Consider the following 9551-nt stretch of genomic DNA (forward strand, 5'->3'; position numbering starts at 1 on the left):
TCAGTTGGAGGCCTTATCCACATAAGCTGTTTAGGGAGCAATTCACTTATCTCAGCTTCGGCGAGGACCAGTGGTTGTGATGTCTTCGCTTTACAAAAGAGGTTGTGAATGAAATCTGCAAACTGCTGCAGCCACAACTGCAGCCTCAAAGCAGGGCAAGGACAGTATTGCCTAATGGCTATCAAGGTGACTCTGGCTCTTTTTATGCATTTGGCTCCTTCCAGGCTGCTGATGGAGATGTAAGCAACATCTCAAGTTTGGAGTACACTGCTGTATAAGGGAATCACTGAGGCTCTCTATATACAGATAGCCAGCTTCATCTCATTCCTGCATGCCAGAGACAAGCAGGCAGAGTGGGTACAAGGATTTGCAAGAATTGCAGGCTTCCCCCTGGTGCAGGGTACTATTGACTGCACGCACACTGCCTTGTGTATGCCTCATCTGAACTTGGCCATTTTCATGAACAGAAAGGGATTTCACTCCCTCAATGTGCAGCTGGTGCACATCCACAAGCAGTGGATCATGCAGATGCATGTCCAGTATCCTGGCAGCAGTCATGTTTCCTTCACTCTGTGCCTGTCCTCTTTTCCACCTCTATTTGACCCACAATGGCAAATCAAAGGTTGGCTATTGGTGGCAATAAGGGTTATCTACTCATGACGTGGCTCATGACTCTGCTCCAGAACCCACATACATGTTCACAGCAGGCCTACAATGAAGCCATGCTGCCACAAGGAATATTATAGAGCACAGCATCGGTGTCTTCTAACGATGCTTCCGCTGCCTGGACCACATTGGAGGAGCCGCATAGTACTCAGCTGAGCGGGTATCAAGATTTGTGGTGGTACGCTGCATGCTGTACAACCTGGCCATTATGAGAGAACAAGCCTTGGCACCACCTGTCAGGTAAGAAACTGACAAACAGCAGGAGCACAAGGGAGGGGAGGAAGTGGAGGAGCATGTGTAACAGGAAGTGAAGGAACAGGAAGAGGAAGTGAGGATACGATGTAGGCCGCCCTCTTTCTGATAGGCTTTGTGTGATCAAATGATTTATCAATGATATCAGTAACCTCAACCACATCTCCCCGTTCAACAACAATTCCACACTCCTTACCTTTCCTTTAGCACTGACCATCATATTGTCCTCTTTCTGATAAAACAAAAATAAAAACCAGCAGAAGAAGCACATTCCAATCCAAATTTATACGTTTAATGAAAATGTAATGCCTGTGTTGGCCCATCTGTGTCAAAGTGGATGTAATCCCCCATCCTCAGAATATAGCATCCGTGACCTGCCTGATGGCCTGATGAGCTGCTGACTGTGAGATGCCACCTAGGTCCGCTGCTGATCACTGGAATGACCTGGCTGCATAGAAATTCAGAGTGATGGTGACCTTAACAGCTGCAGGTAAGGGACAGCCGTGGGGGCCATGAGGCCTCAGGTCACTGTGAATCAAAGCACAAATGTCTGAGACCATCTGCCCGGATAGGCACAGCCTCCTACAGCACTGGCACGCCGTCATTTGCTAGTAGCTGACTCTTGGGAGACAGACGTCTTGGATAGCACGTTCTTCCCCTTGCAGTCCCCTGTTGTGCTCCTCTGGCCTGTTGCTGTCAAGGAGGTTGCATCTACTTAAGCTCATCCTGACTGCTCTGTCCAATGTCAGAGTAGCCTGTTCCCATCTGAACTCCCTCAGCTGGGCTTTGTGCATTCACCTGCCAACCCCAACTGCCCCAGTGATTCCAGCAGGCTTATTTCCCTCTCCAGGTTCCTGCCACTCACCACTGAGAAAAGCAAGTCTTACAGCTCCAGCAATGGCTACTCTGAGGCACTTCTGAAGCAGCTGCATTCTGTTCATCAACCCTTCTCATAGCCCTCATGGCTCTTTGCATTGTTCACATCTTCAGAGCCCTGTCATGTTCCACACATTGCGTCTTCCCGATTGCCAGCCATTAAAAATTGTGCACTGCTGCTGACAAGCCTGTTAATGAGCTCTTCAATAATTGGAGGTGTGTGGGGCTACCGATCCCTCCCGACCGACGGCCCTTTGAAAATAGCTTTGTGTTCCAGAGGTGGCGGGACCCAGTGCTGACCTCCAAGAACACAATCTTCAAATCGCGCTCGCACCCACTTCCGTCCCTAGTGGGATTTAAAAATTCAGCCTAGGATGTCTCTCCTCTCCCCATCTTGCAACAATACCTCCAGTGCACTGCCTGAAAACCTGGTGCTCACTCTCTTACATGTTCTGCCATTATTTAAAATATCACAGCCCACACTGACATTTGAAAAAGCTCCCAACACTTCTTGCACGCACGATTCACCTCCCATTTAAGAGGTGCAGGCTGCCTTTAAGTAGCATTAGCCACTTGTCATATTGGGTCCCGTGCTGATGAGTGCAGCCAATGAACAGCGTGGGGAGCGCTGGTTGCATGCAGCAATCATGTAAAGCAATGGGCAGCACGAATTGAACAGGAAATGAATGGGCATAGGTTAATTGTGTACCGCAATCTGCACACCTGTTTCCAGGGGTTAGTCAATGTCTCCCACCTGTGTGTAAGACTTTCCCTTGTCAAACAATTTACAGAGTTCATACCCATGGAACAAACAATTCGGGATAAAAATTTCTGGAATAAGTTCCTTTTACTTAAAAATCAGTAAGCGATTACAAGTAAGCATGCAATAGTATCCAATATTAATCCCGGACTACACATAAGCATACACAGATCTACCCCTTTACTTTAAGCTCAAGCAACGATAGTAAAAACCTCGCACATATTTTTTTTTTTTTTATTTAGAGTTACAGCACTGAAACAGGCCCACCGAGTCTGTGCCGACCAACAACCACCCATTTATACTAACCCTACAGTAATCCCATATTCCCTATCACCTCCCTACACTAGGGGCAATTTACAACGGCCAATTTACCTATCACCTGCAAGTCTTTGGATGTGGGAGGAAACTGGAGCACCCGTCGAAAACCCACACAGTTCGGCAGTGACTTGATGTAGCTCTTTAGTTGGCAACCAGCCAAGTTGCCCACCCGACTGCAGCAGCAAGAGCCATTTCACAACATCTTTTATACCTTTTTTCCAGGAGTACGTCTGAGTGTTATATTGACAGGACCTTATTGTCCTATTAAATTTCTTCATACAAAATGTCCAATAGAATATCAAGTTCTTTGTCTAAAACTATGAAGTAAAAGCCCACCCTCGAGTTCAGTTCCTGATCAATATGAGTAATGGTTGAGTGCTGTTTTCCGGATCCTCTCATCCATCTTATCAGGCTTAGAAATGTCTCAGCAGTCCACTCCTGCCCATGGTCTTCCTTATCTGTGATAAACAGCTTGCAGCATTCAGCAGCACAGTTTACTTTGAAAAGGTCTATTGTCCTTGCGAAGCATGCTGATAAAATGTGGTCAATTTTTGAGTTTGGTCAAGTTATATCAAAACTGCATTCTTACAAGCGTCTCCTGATATGCCACTCAAGAGCTAAGTGGCTATGCAGGACTACGGGGAGGAATGCTGAAGCTTTGTATTTTCAGATGGATGATCTAAGAAGGCTGAAAAGCTTCCCTCATTGTACTTACTTTATGATCTTGAGGCATTAATAATTGAGGGAATTAATGGGTTGCTAAATATATTCCACACCAACAAAAGAAATCACAGAACTGCAGACACGATTCTTTGCTCACCTCTCTCCCACCCCCTCCCCTCCCTTCCCTCGTCCCCTTCCTCCATTTCTCTGTCTAACCCACCCGATTTCTATTTCTGCACTTGGGAGCAAGATAACAATCCCAGTCACTGTTTTCAAAATGAGAAGCAGGTTAAGCTATGCTGGTGAGTGTACTCTGCATTGGTGTCCTGAGAAAAGGCTTCAATCTGCTCACAGCTCAAGGCGAAAACTGCTTACTTTGTTCAATAGTTGAGGTGTTACTTATCTGGCTTAATCGTAAAATGCTCGTACAATTTAAATTCTGTTCAGCAGTTTCTGCTTTGAAGCCTCATCATTTCCCAAGGACAATTTCAGGGAAACAAATGGACCAGCGCATTCCCTGAGTCTCAGTATAACTTCAAGAAGCTGAGATTTAATCCATGAATTTTCAATTGGAGATATGATTAAACATGCCATCTCCCCTCTGAAGGCCAGGTTTCACATCATTTTGAAAAGATACCTTGACAATGATATCCTCCGACACATACAGACTAGCACCGCCTTCAGATTAGATTTGAGACCCTTAAAGAATGATGGAAGTATAATTTTAGATCCTTCATTAAGGGACTTTGCAGTCTGAGATGTGCAGTGCATCAAGCAAAACTGCATGGTCCAGCAATACAACCCTACCAGGAATACACCCTGGAACTTGCTGGCAGTTTTCTTCTTATAAAACTTCTTTTGCGTGAATTTTGTGCTTGGGAGATGATGTTTTCCATTTCAGTCACTCACTGTCAGCAGTAAATATTCTCTGGTCAGATACAATGCAGTTTGATACGTAGTAAAGCTCCCTCCATTTTGAAGGATAAGCCTCAGTCTCAACTGAAGAACAGAGCTCCCCACTGCACCAGAATGCCCTTGCATTCCAGTTCCCACACCAGCCAGGAGTCTGAGCGGGGATCACTTAGACTTTGTGCAACAGTGTAAAATGGGTGACAGTGAATTTCCATCAGTAGAGATGTAAAACAGGCTTCTGGTTTCCTACCAACTGTTTTGCAGCTCACACAAAGCCAAGATCTACCCCCAGGAGATTGCCAATTGAGTCAAACAGGGTGTGTTGCCGTGAATCAACTGCAAACCTCATTGAGACTTTGCAGGCTGACTTTATGTATGGCACATAGAGCCAGCAGGCTCTCATTCAATTGGCAATATCAAAATACTGCAGGTGCTGGAAATCTGATGTGAAGATAGCAGGTGTGGCAGCATCTGTGGAGAGAGAAACAGAGTTAACGCTTCAGGTCGATGGTCCTTCAGCACAGCATGGGAACAGTTTATACAGCTGCACCATCCACCTCTGCTAAGGTACAAGAGCAGAAGCCACAGAACTGTTAACAGCTCCAACAACAGCAGTTGGATCGACATCAGCAGCAGCAGCACCAGCTGTTTTCTCCTCAGCCACGGGTCCTCAACAGGCAGATGGGCTGCACACCAAGATTCAGCTGGAAGGAGTCGAGACCTCCGACACAGGGTCTACAGGCAAAGGATCAGCTCCCTGAGCACAAATACCACAGGTGGCTCAGGCACTCACGGCAAGTCGCTGCTGACATCTGCAGCCTGCTGGAACGAGACCTCCTTCCCAGCGGAGCAGGTGGGTACACTTTGCAATGGCCGACAAAGTACCTGTCACTGGAGGGTCACCCCCTTCCACCACTGCCCACCCCACCACCCTGCAAGGGGAGAAAGCAGAGAGGTGTGAGTGTTCATAACGATTTCTGTTTTATTCGTTCATGGGATGTGGGCGTCGCTGGCTAGGCCAGCGTTTATTGACCATCCTTAATTGCCCTTGAACTGAGTGGCTTGCAAGACCATCTCAGAGGGCATTTAAAAGTCAACCACATTGCTGTGGATCTGGAGTCACATGTAGACCAGCAGATTTCCTTCGCTAAAGGACATTATTGAACCAGATGGGTTATTACAAAAATTGACAAAAGTTTCATGGTCACCGTAAAATTAGCTTTTTAAATTCCAGGTTTGATTAATTGAGCTCAAATTTCACCATCTGCTGTGGTAGAATTAGAACCCATATCACTAGCCTGGGCCTCTAGGCTACTAATCCAGTGGCATTACCACTGCTCCATTATCCACTGAAGGGAAAAGAAGAAAAGATAATTTTTGTGGAGGATAACTGTGAGGCATAGGCACGAGAGGGCAATAGGCTAAGGTGAGTGTTTTCTTTTGTTTGTTTCTGGGATGTGGGCTAGGCCAGCATTTATTGGTCATCCCTAATTGCCCTTGAGAAGATAGTGTTGAGCTGCCTTTTTGAACCGCTGCAGTCCTTGGGGTGTAGGTACACCAACAGTGCTGTTAGGAAGGGAGTTCCAGGAATTTGACCCAGCGACAGTGGATCAGTTCCAAGTCAGTTCCAAGTCAGGATATTGTGTGGCTTGGAGGGGATCTTGCAGGTGGTGGTGTTCCCATGCATCTGCTGCCCTTGTCTTTCAAGGTGGTAGAGGTTGCGCAAATGGAAGGTGCTGTTGTAGATGGTACACACTGCTGCCACTGTGCATTGGTGGTGGAGGGAGTGAATGTTGAAGGTGGTGGATGGGGTATCAATCAAGCGGGCTGCTTTGTCCTGGATCAAGCTTCTTGAGTGTTGTTGGAGCTGCACCCATCCAGGCAAGTGGAGAGTATTCCATCACACTCCTGACTTGTGCCTTGTAAATGGTGGGCAGGCATTGGGGAGGCAGGAGGTGAGTTAATCCCCACAGAATTTCCAGCCTCTGACCTGCTGTTGTAGACACAGCAATTATGTGGTTGGTCCAGTTCAGTTTCTGGTCAACGGTGATGTCCAGGATGTTGACAGCGAGGGATTTAACAATGGTAATGCCATTGAACATCAAGAGGGGATTATTAGATTCTTGTTGGAGATGGTCATTGCTTGCCACTTGTGTGGCGTGAATGTTACTTGCCACTTATCAGCCCAAGCCTGGATGTTGTCCAGGTCTTGCTGCATCTGGACATGGGCTGCTTTCGTATCTGAGGAGTCACGAATGGTGCTGAACATTGTGCAATCCCCAGCGAACATCCCCACTTCTGACCTTATGATTGAAGGAAGGTCATTGATGAAGCAGCTGAAGATGGTTGGGCCTAGGACACTACCCTGAGGAACTCCTGCAGTGATGTCCTGGAGCTCAATTGATTGACCTCTAACAGCCACAACCATCTTCCTTTGCGCTAGGTATGACTCCAAATAGCGGAGAGTTTTTTCCGTGATTCCCATTGACTCCAGTTTTGCTAGGGTTCCTTGATGCCATACTCGGCCAATTGCTGCCTTGATGTCAAGGGCAGTCACTCGCACCTCACCTCTTGAGTTCAGCTCTTTTGTCTATGTTTGGACCAAAGCTGTAATGAGATCAGGAGCTGAGTGGCCCTGGCGGAACCCAAACTGAGCATCAGTGAGCAGGTTATTGCTGAGCAAGTGTCACTTGATGGCACTGTCGATGACCCCTTCCATCACTTTGATGATGATCGAGAGTAGACTGATAGGGCGGTAATTGGTTGGGTTGGATTTGTCCTGCTATTTGTGCAAAGGACATACCTGGGCAATTTTCCACATTGCCGGGTAGATGCCAGTGTTGTAGCTGTACTGGAACAGCTTGGCTAGTGGTGAGGCTAGTTCTGGAACACAGGTCTTCAGTACTATTACTGGAATGTTGTCAGGGCCCATAGCCTTTGCAATATCCAGTGCCTTCAGCCTTATCTTGATATCACATGGAGTGAATTGGATGGGCCTAAGACTAGCATTTGTGATATTGGGGACTTCAGGAGGAGGTCGTGATGGATTATCCACTCAGCACATCTGGCTGAAGATGGATGTAAATGCTTCAGCCTTATCTTTTGCACTGTTGTGCTGGGCTCCCGTATCGTTGAGGACGGGGATATTTGTGGATATTTGTGTGAGTGTTGGCTGTTTGGATGGGGATGTGAGGTACTGGCGAGTGAGAAATGAGTGGAGTTGCAAGGTGTGATTTCCTGAGGGGTGTTATGTAGGAGAATGCTGGGCAAGTCAGAGTGTAGAGCTTGGCACCTCCAAATATTGTGCTTCTCACCTGTCATGCCCTCTTGAGGTCCTGAACCCTCTTGGTGCGCTGTCTTCAGATTGGAGGGACCACACTCCTGCTGCTAACTTCCTCGGCCACTTCCGTCCACGACTGCTTGATTGGAGAGACTGTCCTTGGGAGAGCTCACTTTACTGCAGCCCCTCACATCTTGCAGCAGGAGCTTGAGATAAGAGTGGGAGACCTGGGGGGCAGGCTTCCCAGGACTCCTCTCCATCGTAGTTACTAAAGCCTCAAAAATCCAACTGCGGGTGAGCTTTTCTCACACATGCTGTTGTCCCTTTCATTAGAAATCCTTCCTTTGACAGAATGGACATGTCATCCTGTCAGCCCTCCCTATTTGGTCAGGGAGCCCGGAGGTGAGATGACAATTAGTTTGCTCTGTTAAAGAGCAACTGCCGTGTGTACCATTGAGAGAGTTCCAGACCCGGAAATGATTCTGCCATTCCAGCAGGAATTAAGGTAAGAAATTCCGCCTCAGTGTCTAATTCACCTGACCACACAATCCCCTCCTATCCCTAACTCACATTAAGTTGTGAATTGTTTAGTTTATACCTTCATTTTGCCAGCATTTACGTAAAAAAGGATGAATTAAGCTGCCATTTTGCTATTATTATAAGTTTTAATATTGAGTAACAGGTGAAGAGCCAAGGTTCATAATGTAAGACTACAACAAAGTTTGTAAAAGAGTTGAAGAGAAGATGAGGTAAATCAGAAAGTAGTGATTGAAACCCAAGGGATGTGTTAAATTCCCATTGTCTGCCACATAAATCTGTCATGAGCAATGATCTAACAATGGTGTCATGCTAGACTAGACTCAGCAATCCCTTATGTCCATTGGGAGATCGATTTGAAAACAACAAGCACTCAAGTTAGGGTTACAAATCTTATCACTACAACAAGCCCTCCATTTGAGCTTGGTTACCCACTGGGAGTACTGGATTACCTTGTCCCTAATAAGTAATGCCATGGTATTCGCATGGTTATGCTCCTGGACTATAAATGAGTTCAAATTGTGCCATGGCAATGTGAGAATATGAATTCCATTTTAAAAATCTGAAAATAAAAAGTATGCAATGGTGAAAGTGACCTGTGAAATTTTCAGATTGTCAAAAAAAAAAACCCAACCGGTTCACGAATGCCCTTGAGGGAAGGAAACCTGCTGTCCTTACCCGCTCTGGCTTATATGTGACTCCAGTCCAACGCCATTGCAGTCAACTCTTAATTGCCACTCTAATGAGGCCTAGCAAGCCTCTTAATCAGGTCCGCTGTGATGGGCAATAAATGCTAGCCTTTCCAGTGATCCCCACATCCCCAGAATAAAGAAAATGAAATGGAAAATGGGATTAGATTTAGCTGCTAGTTCAAAGGCAAGCAAGTGAGCCATTTGGTAAATCACTTGTTTCTGAGTCAGACGATTGTTGGTTCAAATCCTGTCCTTGTACACAAATTGGCTGCTGTATTACTCATAACAGTGACTACACTTCAAAAGTACTGTGTGGGCTATAAAGTGCTTTGGATGTTATGAAAGGTATTATGTAACTCGAAGTCTATCCTTTCGCCAAATGGCTTACAGCAAGGGAAAGCTGAGTTATTTTTCATTGTTTCGATTTGTCGCCTGCTCATTCTGATCGACTAAACTCACCTTGTCAAATTGAAGATTCAGTTACCGGCCTGGTTCTTGATGTTGGAAAACAAAGTGCACTTCCACTGGCATTACTTCTGTTACCTGTCTAACTTACTTATTTGAAGGGTGGGTTATTTCTGATCCCTCTTTGAAG

This window comes from Heterodontus francisci, chromosome 18 (assembly GCF_036365525.1).
Source record: "Heterodontus francisci isolate sHetFra1 chromosome 18, sHetFra1.hap1, whole genome shotgun sequence".
Classification (NCBI taxonomy): Eukaryota; Metazoa; Chordata; class Chondrichthyes; order Heterodontiformes; family Heterodontidae; genus Heterodontus; species Heterodontus francisci.